The sequence below is a fragment of the Halichoerus grypus genome, chromosome 7, assembly GCF_964656455.1.
Source record: "Halichoerus grypus chromosome 7, mHalGry1.hap1.1, whole genome shotgun sequence".
Lineage (NCBI taxonomy): Eukaryota > Metazoa > Chordata > Mammalia > Carnivora > Phocidae > Halichoerus > Halichoerus grypus.
In genome coordinates, this window is record NC_135718.1 from 8170617 (window position 1) to 8186737 (window position 16121).

General features: G+C 49.1%; 1 protein-coding gene across 1 annotated transcript in view; it reads left to right on the forward strand.

Annotated features, from left to right (window-relative positions):
• The window catches only part of CHST15 (carbohydrate sulfotransferase 15), a 153930-nt gene that overhangs the window by 122353 nt on the left and 15456 nt on the right, over positions 1 to 16121 (forward strand). The gene's annotated exons all lie outside the window — the stretch shown is intronic.

Genomic DNA, 16121 nt, shown 5'->3' on the forward strand with positions numbered 1-16121 from the left:
GGGGTCAACGTTGACCCTGGACATGAGGTGGTCAGTGCGGGACTATTGCCACTTGCTGCCACGTGGTGTTGCTGTTGGAGACTGGCCCTACTTGTCCACCCTTGTGACATCCTTGCTGTCCACTCCCCATGCAGGCCACGGTGGGGCCCCGTGCTTGGTTCCAAGGCCATATGCAAGGTGACCTTTAATTACACCTCCTTGGTCAGCTATTATCCCTAACGCATAATCACTCTACCAGCCTGGTTTGGTCTTGAGATCTTCTTGTCTCTGCCAAGGTCCCAGCTCCAGGGGACACAGGCACACTCTACTTCGGAGTTGCGCTCTAGGGGTCCTGTTGTTACAGCTCATGGTGCTTTATAAGAACTAACTCTCCCAGGTTGGCCCAGTGCCTTGTGCACCACCAGCCCAGCCCCCTCCCTCTTGTGCATTCCATACTGGGGCCCTTGATATGTTTCATACCTGCCATACTAGGAAAGCATCTTCACGGACACCAGCTCTTTTTTTTTTTTTTTTTTTAAGATATTTATTTATTTATTTACTTTTTAAATTTATTTATTAGAGAGAGAGCGTGCACAAGCAGGGGGAGTGGCAGGCAGAGGCAGAGGGAGAAGCAGGCTCCCAGCTGAGCAAAGAGCCCGATGTGGGGCTCGATCCCAGGACCCTGGGATCATGACTGAGCCCAAGGCAGATGCGTAACTGACTGAGCCACCCAGGCGCCCTTGACACCAACTCTTTTAGGTCCCCAGACCCAATTCCAATGCGGGGGTCCCTCCGCAACACCAAGCCATTCTCAGACACCAGCAGGGTGTCCCAGAATTCAACTCCGTTTTGGCGCTGTCCACCCGGAGTTAGCATCAAAGTCCGTGGGCTAAGGGCTCGGTCCTACATGACTGCCCCTACCCCTCACTTCAGATACCAGGAGCAAGCCCCAGGCTGTTACCTGTGCTCCTAACCAACCAGTACAGATTGGAGGTTCCAATGATCTTATGTTAGATTAATTCACTAGAACGACATGTGGAACTCAGGGAAACACTTAGGCTTACCCGTCTATTAAAGGATATGATAAAGGATATGAATCAATAGCCAGATGAAGGAACACATAGGATGAGGTCCTGAACACAGGAGATCGTGGGGCTCTGGGCCTGGCTTGGTGGCACCTGGAAGCCTTCCAGTTCCCCAAGCAAGAAAGCTCTCCAAAGAAAAAGGGCCAAAAGCCATCCTCTTGTTTTGTTTTTTTAAGATTTTATTTATTTATATGACAGGGAGAGAGAGACAGCGAGAGAGGGAACACAAGCAGGGGGAGTGGGAGAGGGAGAAGCAGGCTTCCCGTGGAGCAGGGAGCCCGATGCGGGGCTCGATCCCAGGACCCTGGGATCATGACCTGAGCCGAAGGTTAAGCCATGATCATGGCTTAACGACTGAGCCACCCAGGCGCCCCTGTCCTCTTGGGTTTTGAAGGAAGCTTCATGATTGGCTAAGGCATTGGCTATTGGCTGATTCAACCTCCAGCCCCTCTCCCCGTTTCCCTCCCCAGAGGTGGGGGGCACTGATCATTCCAACCCTCGAATCACATGGTTGGTCCTCCTTCAACCAGCCCCACCCTTGGGTGGGGTCCAACAGTCGCCTTCATTAATAACAAATCACCAATTTCCCCTTTCTGGCTCTGAAGCGTTTCCAGGAACTGTGCGTGAAGATCAAATGTAGCTGAGAAATATGTATTTGGTCATCTGAGTGATTGCCCATGAATCATTCTGTCTTGGCATCTCTTCGTTTACCCCCACATTTCCTGCACTTGGAGCTCCGGGTGCAGGCATCAGAGTTCTCAGCCCTCCTGCCCCGGAGGCTCTTGTGTTCCTTGCACATTGGTTCACTGTGTACCCAGAGCCTTGCATTCAAGGAGGAGAAGCAAACTGAAGCACACACTGTCTTAGCACTGTTGGGAGCAGAGTGGGGGTCAGGGGAGTACCCAGGAGGTTGGGGAGTCTGCACAAAGATGCATATTGAGCTGGCCACTGTGAAAGACAGCTAGTTAGTTGCCCTATCCCGCAGACTTTCTGAGCATTCTCTGGAATGTGTTTTGGAACTGTCCCACCCAACAAAGTGGGAAATACTCTGCTAGCTCCTGACCCCATAGGTCAAGAGTGTCCCATGGGGTACTAACTAGCAAGCTGAGGGCGAGGACTTTCAGGTTAGCCGAGAGCCCTCTGGGGGGGGGGGTGCCCAAGAGAGGTGGGATACCAACCCCCAGCACAAGAGAATGCTTGGCCTCTCGACCTTGCACCTGCAAACCAAGCACCGAGTCTGGACAAAGCCCTGGACAAAGATGATGGGCTTCACTGGGGCCACAATCTGTGCTTGGAGAGGTAGCTGATAGGACCCTTCTGCAGTTTCACCTGTCCCTTCCGAAGACTCACATCCTTTACTTTAACCAATACCTTGTTGCCCTGTAAGGCAACTCAGACTTATCTTCTGTGTACAGTCCTGAATCCTGATTTTTCAACTATTGCAGAAGTATTTCTCATGTTATGTCAAACTCTTGTGATTTCCTCCTCAGTGCCCGCCTAATGTTCCCCGTGTGGCACACAGTTTGGAAACGGTGGTGCTACTCCAAACCCCCCCACGTGGTGGGCATCCTTCTGCAGAAGTTGTCTTCTCTCCCACTTAATTGGTGGACAATGACTACCCTACTTCTTTTTTTAAAAAAAGATTTTATTTATTTGAGAGAGAGCAAGCGGGGGGAGGGGCAGAGGGAGAGAGAGAGAGAATCTCCAGCAGACTCCCCGCTGAGCACAGTGCCCGACAGGGGGCTTGATCTCACCGCCCTGAGATCATGACCTGAGCCAAAACCAAGAGAGTTGGATGCTTAATTGACTGAGCCACCCAGGCGCCCCCTATCCTACTGCTGTTTGCTTAATATGAGGGTAGCGGGAGGAGTTGAGAAGCATGATCATCCCTTTTTGATGAAGCTCAATTTACCAGTTTCGCAAATGTTGCTTGTTTATGAGTTGTGGGGCTGCCTTCCCCCGCTGGAGGCGCAAGTCTTCCACGATCCTGGAGACCCTTGGATTTGACAGTTGCCCAGAGGGACCACAGAACACACCGAAAGTGATTACACTCATGGTCATGGTTTATTACAGGGAAAGTACACAGATTAAAACCAGACAAGGGAGGAGGTATGTGGGGCAGAGTCCAGGAGCGTTCGTGCCCAGATGTTCTCTCCCGGTGGAGTTGGGAACTTTTCCTGGCAGCCACGGGAATAACACACCAAAGTTTGCTGACCAGGGAAGCTCACCTGAGCCTTGGTGCCCAGTGCTTTCATAGGATGTGGGAAAGGCAGACCTGGCTGGTTGCTCATGGCTGACCTCAGTCGGCCGTCTCTCTGGAGGCTGAGCTGATCACGCATGGCCCAAAGGCGGCGCCCACCATAAATCACAGTGTCAGCTTATCTGCTGTGGCCCAGGGCCTCCAGATAAACAGACACTCTTATCAGGCAGGACATTCCAAGGGTTTGGAGGTCACCTCCCGGGAGGTGAGGGCAAAGGCCAGATCTCTCCTTGGGCAAGGTTAATTCCTAAATGCACAGCACCCGAGTACACGCGTGGCCACGAACATACACGTCTGCGCATAGACATCCAGGAATGCAAGTTCCATTAGTTTGGGGTTGTTCAAGGAGTCATTTTCCAGAAAGTTCCTCTGGTCTCCCTTCCTCCTTTGTTAAGTAACAAATAGACACCTCAAGGCTTTCCCTTGTCACCCCCTCCCTCCCGCTGGTGCCCAGTGCCTGCCCTACGTTTTGGGCGCCCTCCCTGCCTGGTGCCTTAGTCTGTGTGGGCGGCTAGAACTAAGTACCACCCACGGGGTGGCCTATAAACAACTGAAATTTATTTTGCCCCGAGTTGGAAGCTGAGAGTCTGCAATCAGGGTCTGGCAAGAGCCCCCTCCTGGAGTCCGCGCAAGAGAGGCGGGGAGCAGAGAGGGGGAGAAAGCACGCTGGTGACTCTTACAAGGGCACTAAGAGCATTCATGGAGGCTCCACCATGACCTCACCAGACCCTCTTCACCTTCCAAGGCCCCCACCTCCTCATATCATCACCCTGAGGGGTCGAGTTTCAACAGGATTTGGGTGGGGCGCAGACATTCAGCCCATAACCACGGGGGAGGCTCCGTGCGTGGTCTGCGCTCTCCGTGGAGGTTACCAGGGTCAAGTTGTCCTCACGGATGTGGCTGGAGACTCCAGCCTGGGCCATAGACCAGGACATCATGGCAAACCCGGTGTGGGTAAGGTCCCCCCCTGCTTGCACTCAGATCTGCCGCTTTGGGGATGAAAGATTTATTAGCTCATTACCCAGTGCTGGCGACTTCCTGGGTCGCTTATGCTCCACAGCTGTGAAAGGGCTGTGATCATCAAACATTAAACTATCCAATTAAAATTAACGCCAGGAAATGCCATTGCAAATTGTTTGGGGAGCTTTCTTTTAGTGCCTTGTTGGATCCACTCTTTGGATGTCTTTTTTGCCTGCTTTTACCGTAACAGGGAAATTAAAAGCACATGGCAGCTGCCAGGCCTGTTTTGAGTTTTCAGGGACCGGCGCCCCAGCTGGAGGTCTGAGGGCCGGCTATCTCTTGGTCGTGGGCACTCGGAGGCTCTGGCGGCGGTGGGAGGCCAGGCCGCCGGGAAGGCGGGTCCGCCGGCCGAGCCGAGCACCAGGCATCCTGTGCGGGCCCAGCAAGACTCGCGCTCTCGCGCCGGCTCCGCCCGGCCGGTCCCTCCCTGGCGGAGGGAGGACCGCGTTCCTTTGGAACGTTTCAGGCCCAAGATAAACGAACGCCGGAGCCGCGGGGCTGCTGGAAGCTGACGCCCCAGTTTGTTTTTATTCCGCAGACAGCACCTCTCCCTCCGGCTCAGACGGCGCGGCAGAGAGCAAACAGAAGGCCTCTCATCGGCAGGCTGAGAGCAGGGCTGGGAGGCCCGCAAGGGGCTTCGGGGAGAGTCTGGGGTTCCCTGACAGGTCCCCTGTGTGACGCTGTGCACAGATTTTCCCAAGCAAGGCAATCAAGCCATCAGGTGTTTCGTGTTGAGCAGGCCCTTCCGTGTGTGTCGTGTACCTGGGTGAGAAGGGGCCAGGGCCGCAGCTGTGCCCGAGAGAGGCGCCGGGCTCCCCGGGGGCGAGCCATGGATGGGGCGGGCAGCGCGCGTATGGGGCTCGAGGCAAACCAAGGAGGCCCCGGACCTAGGGGAGCAGGACCGGGCAGTTGGGAATGTGTGTTTCCCATGCTTTTCCCCTTCCTGTGGATTATGGGCGGGGTATTTAAACATGAGCGGGGGCTGGCTGGGGGCAGGCTATATATAGGTGTGGCGTATACTCGCCCCCCAGGGGGGGCTGCTAGCCCCTCCGGGCCATCATCAAAGCAGAAGCTCTTGGGTGGCAGCTCATGTGGAGGTAGCCATTTTAAGATAAGGCTTGCAGAAGGCAGAGGAACATTTCCCTGCAGGAGCAGAGGTGGGGCGGAGAGGAGCCATCACCAGGGCTTTGGCTGGAGCACCCACTTCAACGCAGGATCTAAAGGGAAGTGAAACATCTGGTGCAGGGGCAAATGAGGCTTCCTCCAGGGTGGCCTCCTGGCTTTCTTCTTCCTAGACTTACTGTCTGCTTGGTCCTCAGTGTCTCTGGTCTCTGCTCAGGTGCAGTTGCTATTCTGTAATTTCTCTTTTGGCAGGGACCCCGGAGACTCTACCCCATAAGGCCACCAAGGGGACCAACCAGGAAGGCTCCAGCTCCATAAGGCTCAGTCAGCCTCATTCCCTCCAGGGGATGATCTGCTGGTGCCCCAGCTCATTGGCTTCTCAGAGCCCTCACTGTGTCTGTCCCAATCACAGTCCAGCTTGTATTCTGAGCCATCACCTGTCCTGGTCCGGCCTGCCCTGCCCCATCACCTGTGACAGCTCCCTTTCTCAGATCTTCTGACAAGGACCTCAAGATGTCTTCTGGCTTCAAGCCTGCTGGCTTCTTGAGGATTCTCTGGCCCAGCCTCCTGTCCAGCAGAGGAACCAGCTGCAGGCTGCCTGTGGGAGTGTCCCCTGCTCCACTCAGAACCACTAGGCACCCCACTGGGCACCCACTGGGGCAGCCCCGTATCCTAGTTACTACTGTTATGTAACCAACCACCCCAAACTTAGTGGCGTACAGCATCTACCTTTTTATGCTTCCAGATTCTGTGGGTCAGGAGTCTGCAAAGAAGTCCGTGGGGATGACTCGTCTCTATTTTCAGATGTCTGAGAAGATTTAAAGGCTGTGATCCCTTGGGCAAGGTGCTTCACCTCTCTGTGCCTCAGTTTCCCCATCTCTAAAGTGAGGGTGACATTAGTATTCATGGGGTCACAGGGAAGGGTAAAGGAATTACTGAGTGTAAGGGTTTAGAATTGGGCCAGGCACGTGGTAGGTGCTGGGTAAGCCTCTGCTGTTCTGATGGTCTGTGAGAACCGGCTGAGTCATTTCTCACAACAATTCTTCCAGGCAGATACTGTTAGCATGCCCATTTTATGGATGAGGACACTGAGGCACAGGGGGCATTTTGCCGGTCAGTATCAGTGGAGGGTGGGGCACAGGACGCTGCCAGAGAAGGAGCCTCGAGGAGGCCTCAAGGGAGATAAGAGGAGAGACAGTGCTTCTTGTTAAGGGAGCAACGTCTGCAAAGGCCCTGGGGTGAGCCAGAGCATGGGGTACAGAGGGCACCGTGTGTGGAGTGTGGCCGAACCTGGAAATCAAGAGAGAGAAGTGATGACAATGAGCTGAGAAAGTTGGTAGAGGTTAGCGGGGCCCTCCCTCCACACATGAGCATTTTTTGGGTTCTTACTAGGTGCTCGACCCTGTATTTCATCTGAGAGGCTCTATCAGTTAGGGTGCATTTGGCTGGGACTCAGGAAACCAGAACGACAATGACTGAAGGCGGTAAAGGAAGTTTCCTCACATCACAATAAATCTGGAGCCATGCAGTATGGAGCTGATGCAGCAGCTCAGAAGCCAATGGGGCCTCCATTCGCTTCCTATCTTTTTGCTATGCCTTGTGGTTTTAGTCCATGAGGCTGTAGTCCTCATGGTTGCAGTTTGGTTGCTGCATCTCCAGATATCACATCATGTTCCAGGCTCTCTCATGTGTGCACTCACCACCCCCGCCCCACCCCCAAAGGCAAAGAATAAAAGGCAAAACCAAGAGGGAACCAGGCTAGCTGAGTCTATCTCCTTCAAGAAAGCTTTGCAGGAAGCCAGACCATGTTGTGGAGCCAGCCTACTTGCAAGAGAATCAATCGAGGAAGGGGAATAGTTTTATCAGGACCCACTGCCATTTTGTCTACTGCCCTGTACAAAAATGATATTCTCTAAGTTCTGAAGGAGGGGAGAATGGATGTTGGGGAGTTCAGGTTGAGGGAGAGAGACGAACATGTGAGCAGATGATTCCAATAAACCTTGGTCGGTGGACGATAGAGATAAGCTGAGGTCACTGGGGGCCCATCAAGGGGTGTCCAGCCCAAGGAGGGCTTCTCAGAGACGGTGGTGTCTGGGTTAAATCTTAGGGACAGTAGGAGGGAGCAGAGACTAAAGTCTAGTCCTTGGAAGACCAGGTTAGCATTCCCAGGTCCTCGCTGCCCCCCAGTGACTTGCTTTGGCCAGTGGAACATTGCGAACATGGGACAGGCGCGGCTGGCCTTGCCCTCTGGCCCTCCTGTGACCGACCAAGAGAAGGGCACATCCTGGGTAGCTTCTAAAAATGCTGTGGTCTTGGGGTATATGACCTCTGGGGCCCTTCTGGAGCTGTAATCCTGCCATGCTTTGAAAGCATTATTCGCACATATCCGTTATGGGGATTTCATTGGGAGTCAGTGGAAATAGGGCAATTTACCTAATGTGTAGATCTCGGAGGCTAATTTTGATTGTATTAAGTTATTGCATCTTGTTATAGTTACGTCTTTAAACTCCATGAATTTTGTTCACCACCACATCTCTCATTTCCAGAACCGAGCCTTGACACTTAGCAGGTTATCAATAAGTATTTGGTGAATGAATGAATGAATGAACGAATGAACAAATGAATGAATCTTATAGTCTAGAGGAGGAGCTCACAGGTACACAGAAGACGAAAACCTTGTGGCAAGAGTGGGGGGTGGGGAATCACAGCACGGCAGGAGCCGGAAACTCTACCTTGCAACACACAAGAGAGAGATTTGGGAGATGCCAGTTTTGTTGGATGTGTACAACTTACGAATATTTTGGCATAGGCTTGGATTTCCAAGAGGATGTTTTCAAATTAGAATGTTTTTGAAATTTATGCATTTCAATTAAATTCACTCTATTATGTGAAATTGTTGTTGAAGCCACTATTTCTCTTCGTACATTAATTAGCAATAAAAATGCCGATGTGTTTTGCAGATTTTTTAACAAAGCCTGGCAACGATGATTTTTGATTCACTGGGAAAAAAATTAATAAGCATGTGAGATGCTTTCTAATAATCTCCACTACTTAATGAGCTCTGGAAACTCGCCGAAGAACTAGGCAAGCATTCAGGCCTGACTTCCTGGGTTATTTTAAAGTGATATAGTTTTGGGGCACCTGGGTGGCTCAGGTGTTAAGCGTCTGCCTTCGGCTCAGGTCACGATCCCAGGGTCCTGGGATCGAGCCCCGCATCAGGCTCCCCGCTCAGCGGGAAGCCTGCTTCTCCCTCTCCCACCCCCCTGCTTGTGTTCCTTCTCTCACTGTCTCTCTCTCTCTCTGTCAAATAAATAAATAAAATCTTAAATATATAAATAAAGTGATATAGTTTTTACATGGTAGAGATTACACTGAATTGAGAAAAATAGCCAATGGGTAGTACCCCCAAATCTCTTGCTGCTAAAACTTTATGGGTGAAGCAGTGGAAAAAGCATCATCAGAGTTGGGGCTTAACTTGGATCCATCAGCCTCGTCTTTCTCCCCCTCTCCGTGGGTGGTAGGCTTCTTAAGGTCCGCTGAGGTTGCTGGACCATATAGAGCAGGTGTTCACTGTCATATCGGAACGGACACGTTAATGAATTGCTATGGGAACTAGAACCTCTAATCCTTTTTTTTTTTTAAAGATTTTATTTATTTATTTGTCAGGGAGAGAGACAGCGAGAGAGGGAACACAAGCAGGGGGAGCGGGAGAGGGAGAAGCAGGCTCCCCGCCGAGCAAGGAGCCCGACGCGGGGCTCGATCCCAGGACCCTGAGATCATGACCTGAGCCGAAGGCAGACGCTTAACCCGACTGAGCCACCCAGGCGGCCCTAGAACCCCTAATCCTTAATAAAATTTATCAAATTCACAGAAGGTGCACTTCACCTAGATTCATTGGAACATTTTGCCATATTTGAATGCTCTCCCTTAGGACCGTATCTGTGTCAGTTTCCTGACTGTAAATACATATTGTATACACACACCCACACGTATCATTTGGAAGTAAGTTCTATTATGACATTTCACACCTAAATTCTATTTCTTCAGTACGTATCTCTTGAGAACAAAGACACTTTCTTGTAGCAACCAATATTTTTGCTACACTAAAAATATTTTAACTATATGATATTCAGTCTAAGTTCATATTTCCTCAACTGTCCTAAGAATGCGTTTCACGGGTATTTTTTAAAAAACCGGCCTCCATTTCAGCCACACCTTTTATTTGGTTGTCGTGCCTCTAAGTCTTTTTAATCCAGAATGGTGTTTCCACTTTTTCTTTTTTCCACAACATTAGTTTTTTGGAGAATGCAGACCAGTTGTCTTCTAGAATGCCCCACATTTTCAATTTGTCTTATTGTGTCCTTGCGGCTTTTGCATGTTCTTCTGTCCCACAATTTTCTCTGAGTTGGGAGGGAGGGCTAGAGGCTTCGTTAGATTTCTTTGGTGAGATACTGAGTCGTCGGGTGAGGGGGGGGGCATTGTAGGTATCGGCAGGCCCACAGCATCAGGCTGAGCCACTGCTGGGGATCTCATCACTTGGTTAGGGGAGCACCAGCGAGGGGTCTCCACATTAAAGTGACTTTTCTCTTTGTAGTTCATCTTCTGCGGGATGAAGTGCCGTCACCTCAGGAATGTTTTGCTTCCCCAACTACTTTTCACCCGTGTTTCCAGCCCGAGTTCATTATTGTATTGGGTTTGCCAAATGGAGCTCTTTTTCCCCTTTCGCTGGAGCTGGGGACATTCCACAGAGAAGAGATCCCTCCTCCACAGTCCCACCCACTGGGGAAAGTTCTCTCACTTCTCTGAGCCTCCTTTTCCTTGGGGAGATTAATCCCAGCTCTCAGCAATATTGTGGGGCTCTGCGAGGTAAAGTACAGCTTATAAACTGCAAGGTTCTGTATTTGTTTCTGCAAACCGGGGAGGTGATTACAGAGGCAAACTGACCAGACCAGCTGCTGCCCAGCGAGGAGCTCTGCAAACACCCCACGTAACGAGCGTGGTTGGAGCGGATGAATGAGCACCCCAAATGCAAGAGGAGTAAGAGGAATATTCCAGTGGAATAGCAATAAATTAACATGGGGAAAACTGCATTCTCTCCAGACAACGTTTTACCCTTTTTCAAATTAGAAAAGCAAATCTTGAACCCGACCTGTTTGGCCCTCATTCCTCTGGGCTCTGATGGCCCCTGTGACCATGCTAATTAAGACAACTGGACCCACCTCCTGCTCTTCAGCAATCACTGCCCCTGAAGTTTCTAAAATGTTCTAGTTGATTTTGCTCCCCAGGGGATATTTGGCAATGTCTGGAGATGGTTTTGGCTGTCAGCCCTGTGGGGTTGGGTGCTTCTGGCCTCCAGGGGCTGCAGGCCAGGGGGGATACAGGACGTCCTACTGTGCACAGGAACCCCGCCCCCCATAACAGAGAAATGGATGCCCCCAAAGCCGACGGTGTTCAGGTTGAGAAATCTTGGAATAGACAAGAGACATTCTCAGTTCGAGGGAAAGGATCCAAAGGGCGGTGAAGGAAAGATGGGGTGGGGTGGAAATCCCACCTTTTCTTGGCAGAAAAGCACTGTGCAAAGAGGGAAGGTTTCCGCCAGCCAGGACACCCTGCAAGCTTCAGACCTCAGTTTCTCCTCTCGGCTCCCGGAAGAGGTGGAAGACGGGACTTGGTTGTCCTCCCCCAGCCCGGAAGCTGCCGGGGAATGGTCAGCCCTGGCTCTGCACCACCACATCTCCAGGATTCTCCCCAGCTTCCTAAATGCCTGTCTTTTCTCTTCCCGATGCATGGCACAGAAGGCCGCCTCCATCACCGCCCTGCCACCCCCCTCCCCCGCCCGAGTGACTCTGGTTGCATCTGAGCCTCTCAGCTTGTCCACCGTCTGGAGGCTGACCCCACACCCCTCAGCAGGGTGTTCCACCCAGTTGTCCGCTGCTGGCTCTTCTCTTCTGTGCCAGCATCTCTTAAGCTCTTCAATCCGCTTTGGCCATTTGTGGCTCTCTGGTTTTTGTTCTTTTGGGTTTTTTGGTTTGGTTTTGTTTTGCCTTGGGCTTTGTTTGCTCCTTTAAGTGGTTGGTGCTATCAATTGTAGGACAGTGATCACCATTAGCACCGTGGGGAGTCTTTTCCATAAAGACCTTGTTTTCCACATCTACAGAATTAAGAACTTCGGGCAGGCTGTAACTATAATGTTCAATGATACTGAACTCTAGGTTTTTGCTGGTTTGTTTGTTTGTTTTGATCCCAGTTATCTTGAATAACTGGAACCTCATGAGAATGAGCGAAAGTTAAGTTTGCCATATTCTTCATGGGGTGGGCACTCTCCCACACCCCTTCTCTCTAAAAAGAAACCGACGTGATAAGCATGTTATGTTTCTTGTACCAACACTGAGACAGGGACTTCACCTTTTTTCCAAACTACCCAGTGCTTTAGAAGGAATTATTTTAACATTATAAAAATAGTTGATCACCCACTGAAATTTTGGAGAAAAAATAAATGAAGAGCAAAATTACCAATAGTTCTTTTACCAAAAGAAGTCACTAGTAACACTTTATTTTCCTCACATCCAGTCCTTTCTCTATGAAGAAGCATATTGCAACCATGCCATTGGACATAATTGCAATCATATGTTTATTTAAATCTGTATCGTGATGTTTTAAAACATTAGGTTACAGGAACTTTTCAAGGTTATTACCAACCCTTTATAAAGTAATTGTGTAGTGTTCTGACTTTTACAATTTATTTTGTAAGGTATATCCTGCCGGTGAGAGATTCTCCTGGTTTTATGTCTTTACTTCTCTTTCATTCCTAAGCAATATTTGTGCTACACTGAGGATTCTGGCTTGACAGTTCTTGCCTTTAAGAACTTTAAAAATGGGGCACCTGGGTGGCTCAGTCGTTAAGCATCTGCCTTCCACTCAGATCATGATCCCAGGGTCCTGGGATCGAGCCCCGCGTTGGGCTCCCTGCTCCGTGGGAAGCCTGCTTCTCCCTCTCCCACTCCCCCTGCTTGTCTTCCCTCTCTCGCTGTGTCTCTCTCTGTCAAATAAATAAATAAAATCTTAAAAAAAAAACTTTAAAATTAATTTTCAACTGTCCTCTGGGCTCCAAGGTTTCTGATAAGAAGTCTGCTGCCACTCAAATTGCTGTTCCCCTATGCGTGATGCATCATTTCTCAGACTGATTTCATGAATTTTTCTTTATCTTTGGTTTTCAGCAGTTCAATGATGCTATATCTTAACATGGTTTTGTTTAAGCTTATTTTGCCTGAGTTTTGTTGAGTTTCTTGAATCTGTAAATTTATATCTTTTACCAAATTTGAGAATTTAAAAACATTTTTTATTCTTTTTTTTAATATTACGCTCTTTCTGGGTCTCCAATGACATAAATACTTGACCTTGTGGTATTGTCCCAAAGGACTCGGAGACTGTTAATTTTTTTCCCAATCTTTTTACTCCCTATCATGGGATCATTGCTATTGATCTATCTTCAAATTAAGTGACTCTTTCCTTTGCCATCTCCATTCTGTTGTGCTCCTCTAGTGATTAAAAAAAACCTTTTTTTTGGCTATTGTATTTTTCAGTTTTAAAATCTCCACTTGGTTCTTTCTTATTGGTTCTATATCTCTGCTGAGAACTTTTGACTTATTTGTTTCAACGGTGTTCTTTCCTACTTTGTGGAGCATGGTTGCCTTACTTATTTTAACTCTTTTGTCTGATCATGCCACCAACTGGGTCATCTTGGGGTTGGCTTGTCCTGATTATCTTTTCCCTTGAGAGTTGTTGGAATTTCCCTGGTTCTTTGTATGCTGAGTGATTTCAGATCATATCTTGGATAGTTTGAATCCTATGTCGTGAGACTCTGGGTGCTGTAAAAAGCCTCTGCTAAACATTGTTTTTTGTTTGTTTGTTTTTTTGTTTTAGTGGGCAACCAACCCTACCCATCTTCTGTGGGCTGCGGTTTCAGTGTCAGCTTACCTTTCAAAGCCTTTGCGGTGCTATTCAGATGTGTCCTGTGTATGCACCATGTGGGCTCCAGCCTGGCATCTGGACTGTGCTTGTACTGCAGTTAAGTTCTTGACGATGTGTCTCTGCTGCTTGTGTCAAATCCATACACACGTGTGGTTCAGAGATGAGCCTGGGGCTTCATACACAGAGCCAAGGGATCTCTTTCTCCAGCTTCTTCCATACGTTCCAGCTCCCAGGGTCCCTTCTTTTGGTGCCCTGGCTGGAAAGCTGAGGTTTTTAGCTTCCTTATATTCTCACACACACCCCGTGCCTGGGTCTGCCTTGGGGACAAAGCAGCTCGAAAAAAAAAAAAAGAGAAAGGAAAAGTCCCAGGCATTCTTCCTGCCTCACTTCGAACACTAGGGACCCCTCTTCCAGGTTCTTCTAGTCAGAGAAAATAGTTTTCTCAGAATTTTCAGTGCTTGCATGACTGCCATGCCCACGGATGCTAAAGGGTGGCGGCTTCCCAACTGGGACTCGCTCAGGGCGGGGCTGGAGAGGAAAAGGAGAAGACTGTAAAACAAATTTGGGATTCTCCCCACATTCTGTATTGCAGGGGCTGCACTGCTGGTTCTCCAGTCAGATAGAGAGGAATTCTCTTGGAATTTACTTTGTCTACATCTGCTGCATGGTTTCGGGATTTGACTGCCTTCATGTCTAAGCCCGAAAGTATGGGGGGGACCCCAAGATGCTCACTACCATATTTGTATTTTTTCAAGTTCTGATTCTCTCTCCAATCTGCTTTTTCTTATTTATTTTTTAGAGTACTCTGATAGCTGTTCCGTATCATCTACCAAGGTTTTTAGTTGTAATCAGTGGGAGGGATGGAGTGGGGTGCACCTCCCAGCCAGAATCAAAGCCTGTAAGATTATTTTTCATGGCTGCGTAGTATTTCATTGAACACATGTGTCGTGTTCCTTGAAATTTTCTCCTGTTGGATTTTAGGTCATTTTCATTTGTTTCCATTATTATGAATAAGCCGCAGAGAATAACTTTTTTCTGTGTTAAGAATTATTATCTTACAACAGATATTCAGGAGTAGAATTACTGAGCCCAATAAGGTAAAAATTTTTAGACCTTGGGTTTCCTTCTGCCTGGAATGCTCTGCCCTATTTCTTTCTGCAAATGGGTCCTTCTTGTCATTCTTCTCTCAATTTAAGTCACCTCCTCAGGAGGCCCCTGACTCCTCCATCACCTGCCATATACTCTTGATCATGACATACTGTTTTAATTTCTTCCTGGCTCATTTCTCTGTATAAAGTTGTCACATTCATCATGTCCTTGGTGAGTGTCCCTACTATAATGTCATCCTCCAATACAGGGACCTGTCTCTCTCACTCCCTGCTACTCCCTGGCACCCAGCACAGTGCCTGACACATAGTAGGTGCTCAATAAATGTTTATCAAACAGATGATGTAGCATAGTGTTTAAGAATGTGTTCTTAGGGTGCCTGGGTGGCTCAGTTGGTTGAGCGACTGCCTTCGGCTTGGGTCATGATCCTGGAGTTCCAGGATCGAGTCCCGCATCGGGATCCCTGCTCAGCGGGGAGTCTGCTTCTCCCTCTGACCCTCTTCACCCTCATGTGCTCTCTCTCGCATTCTCTCTCTCTCAAATAAATAAATAAAATCTTAAAAAAAAAAAAAGAATATGTGTTCTTAGACTGCCTGGGTTTGAATCCTCACTCAGAGCTCCAAAATTGTTGAGGGTAAGGGCGATAACATACGAGAAGGTCTGTGCCTGGGGTCTGGCAAGCGTTCAGGGAACATCTGCGCTTACTGGTGCTCTCCTCAAATTGTTCTTCTGTAAAATGGGGCTACAAATCCTTCTCCCCTCTTCAATGTACAAAAAGGGAATGTTAGTGGGAGCACATTTGGTTTTAGGTAAGAAGGGGCCATTAAAATCTGAGGCATTCTGGCTGTTAGCGTACAAAATAGTAAAAAAGTGTCAAATGGATTGTGAGCCCATTACATCCGTCTGCTTAGAGTGGCAGTTGAAATGAAGGTTCTGTCCGCGGGCTCTCTCCAACTCCCCAGTGTCTTTGCAATGTTTCATTTTGAAGGAAAGCGTTGAAAAAAGTCCACGCTGGGTGTAAGAAATGACTGTGTAATTTAATTATTTTAATGACATTAAAGATGTTAGTCACTGTAACTTTCCTTCCTGTGGCTGGGTACCTCAAAGTGGATCCTTAATTAGAAATGGAATGAAGGATCTTTTCTATGGGCTTCTCTAGAGAGACGTTCCGGGAGACTCAGGACATTCAGAATATTTTGGCATCTGGTGATTGTATAGATCTATTTTCATCTCCCACTCCCTGACTCCCTGCCTCAAGCTCTTTCTGCACGTCTGTGCCTCCACCCAACCTCACTCAATTTCAAGAAAGCCAGGCTCTCAGCCTCTCCACCCCACCCTCCCTCTCCTCGCTCCTTCCTGGCTTCTATTTTTGCATCTGTCCTTCTTCCCACCCTCTTCCTCCCGTTCTCCCTCCCTGCCCCAGGGCAGGTGGGAGGCAACTTGAGCCAGAACTCGAAGGGGCCCTTGAGATAATGCAGGCAGATCAAACCAGTGAACATTACTTTGATGCATTTTGTATGCCCGGCTCTGAGCTGAGGGTAGTTGAGATCCAAGGTCCTGCCCTTGAGGAGCTTCTG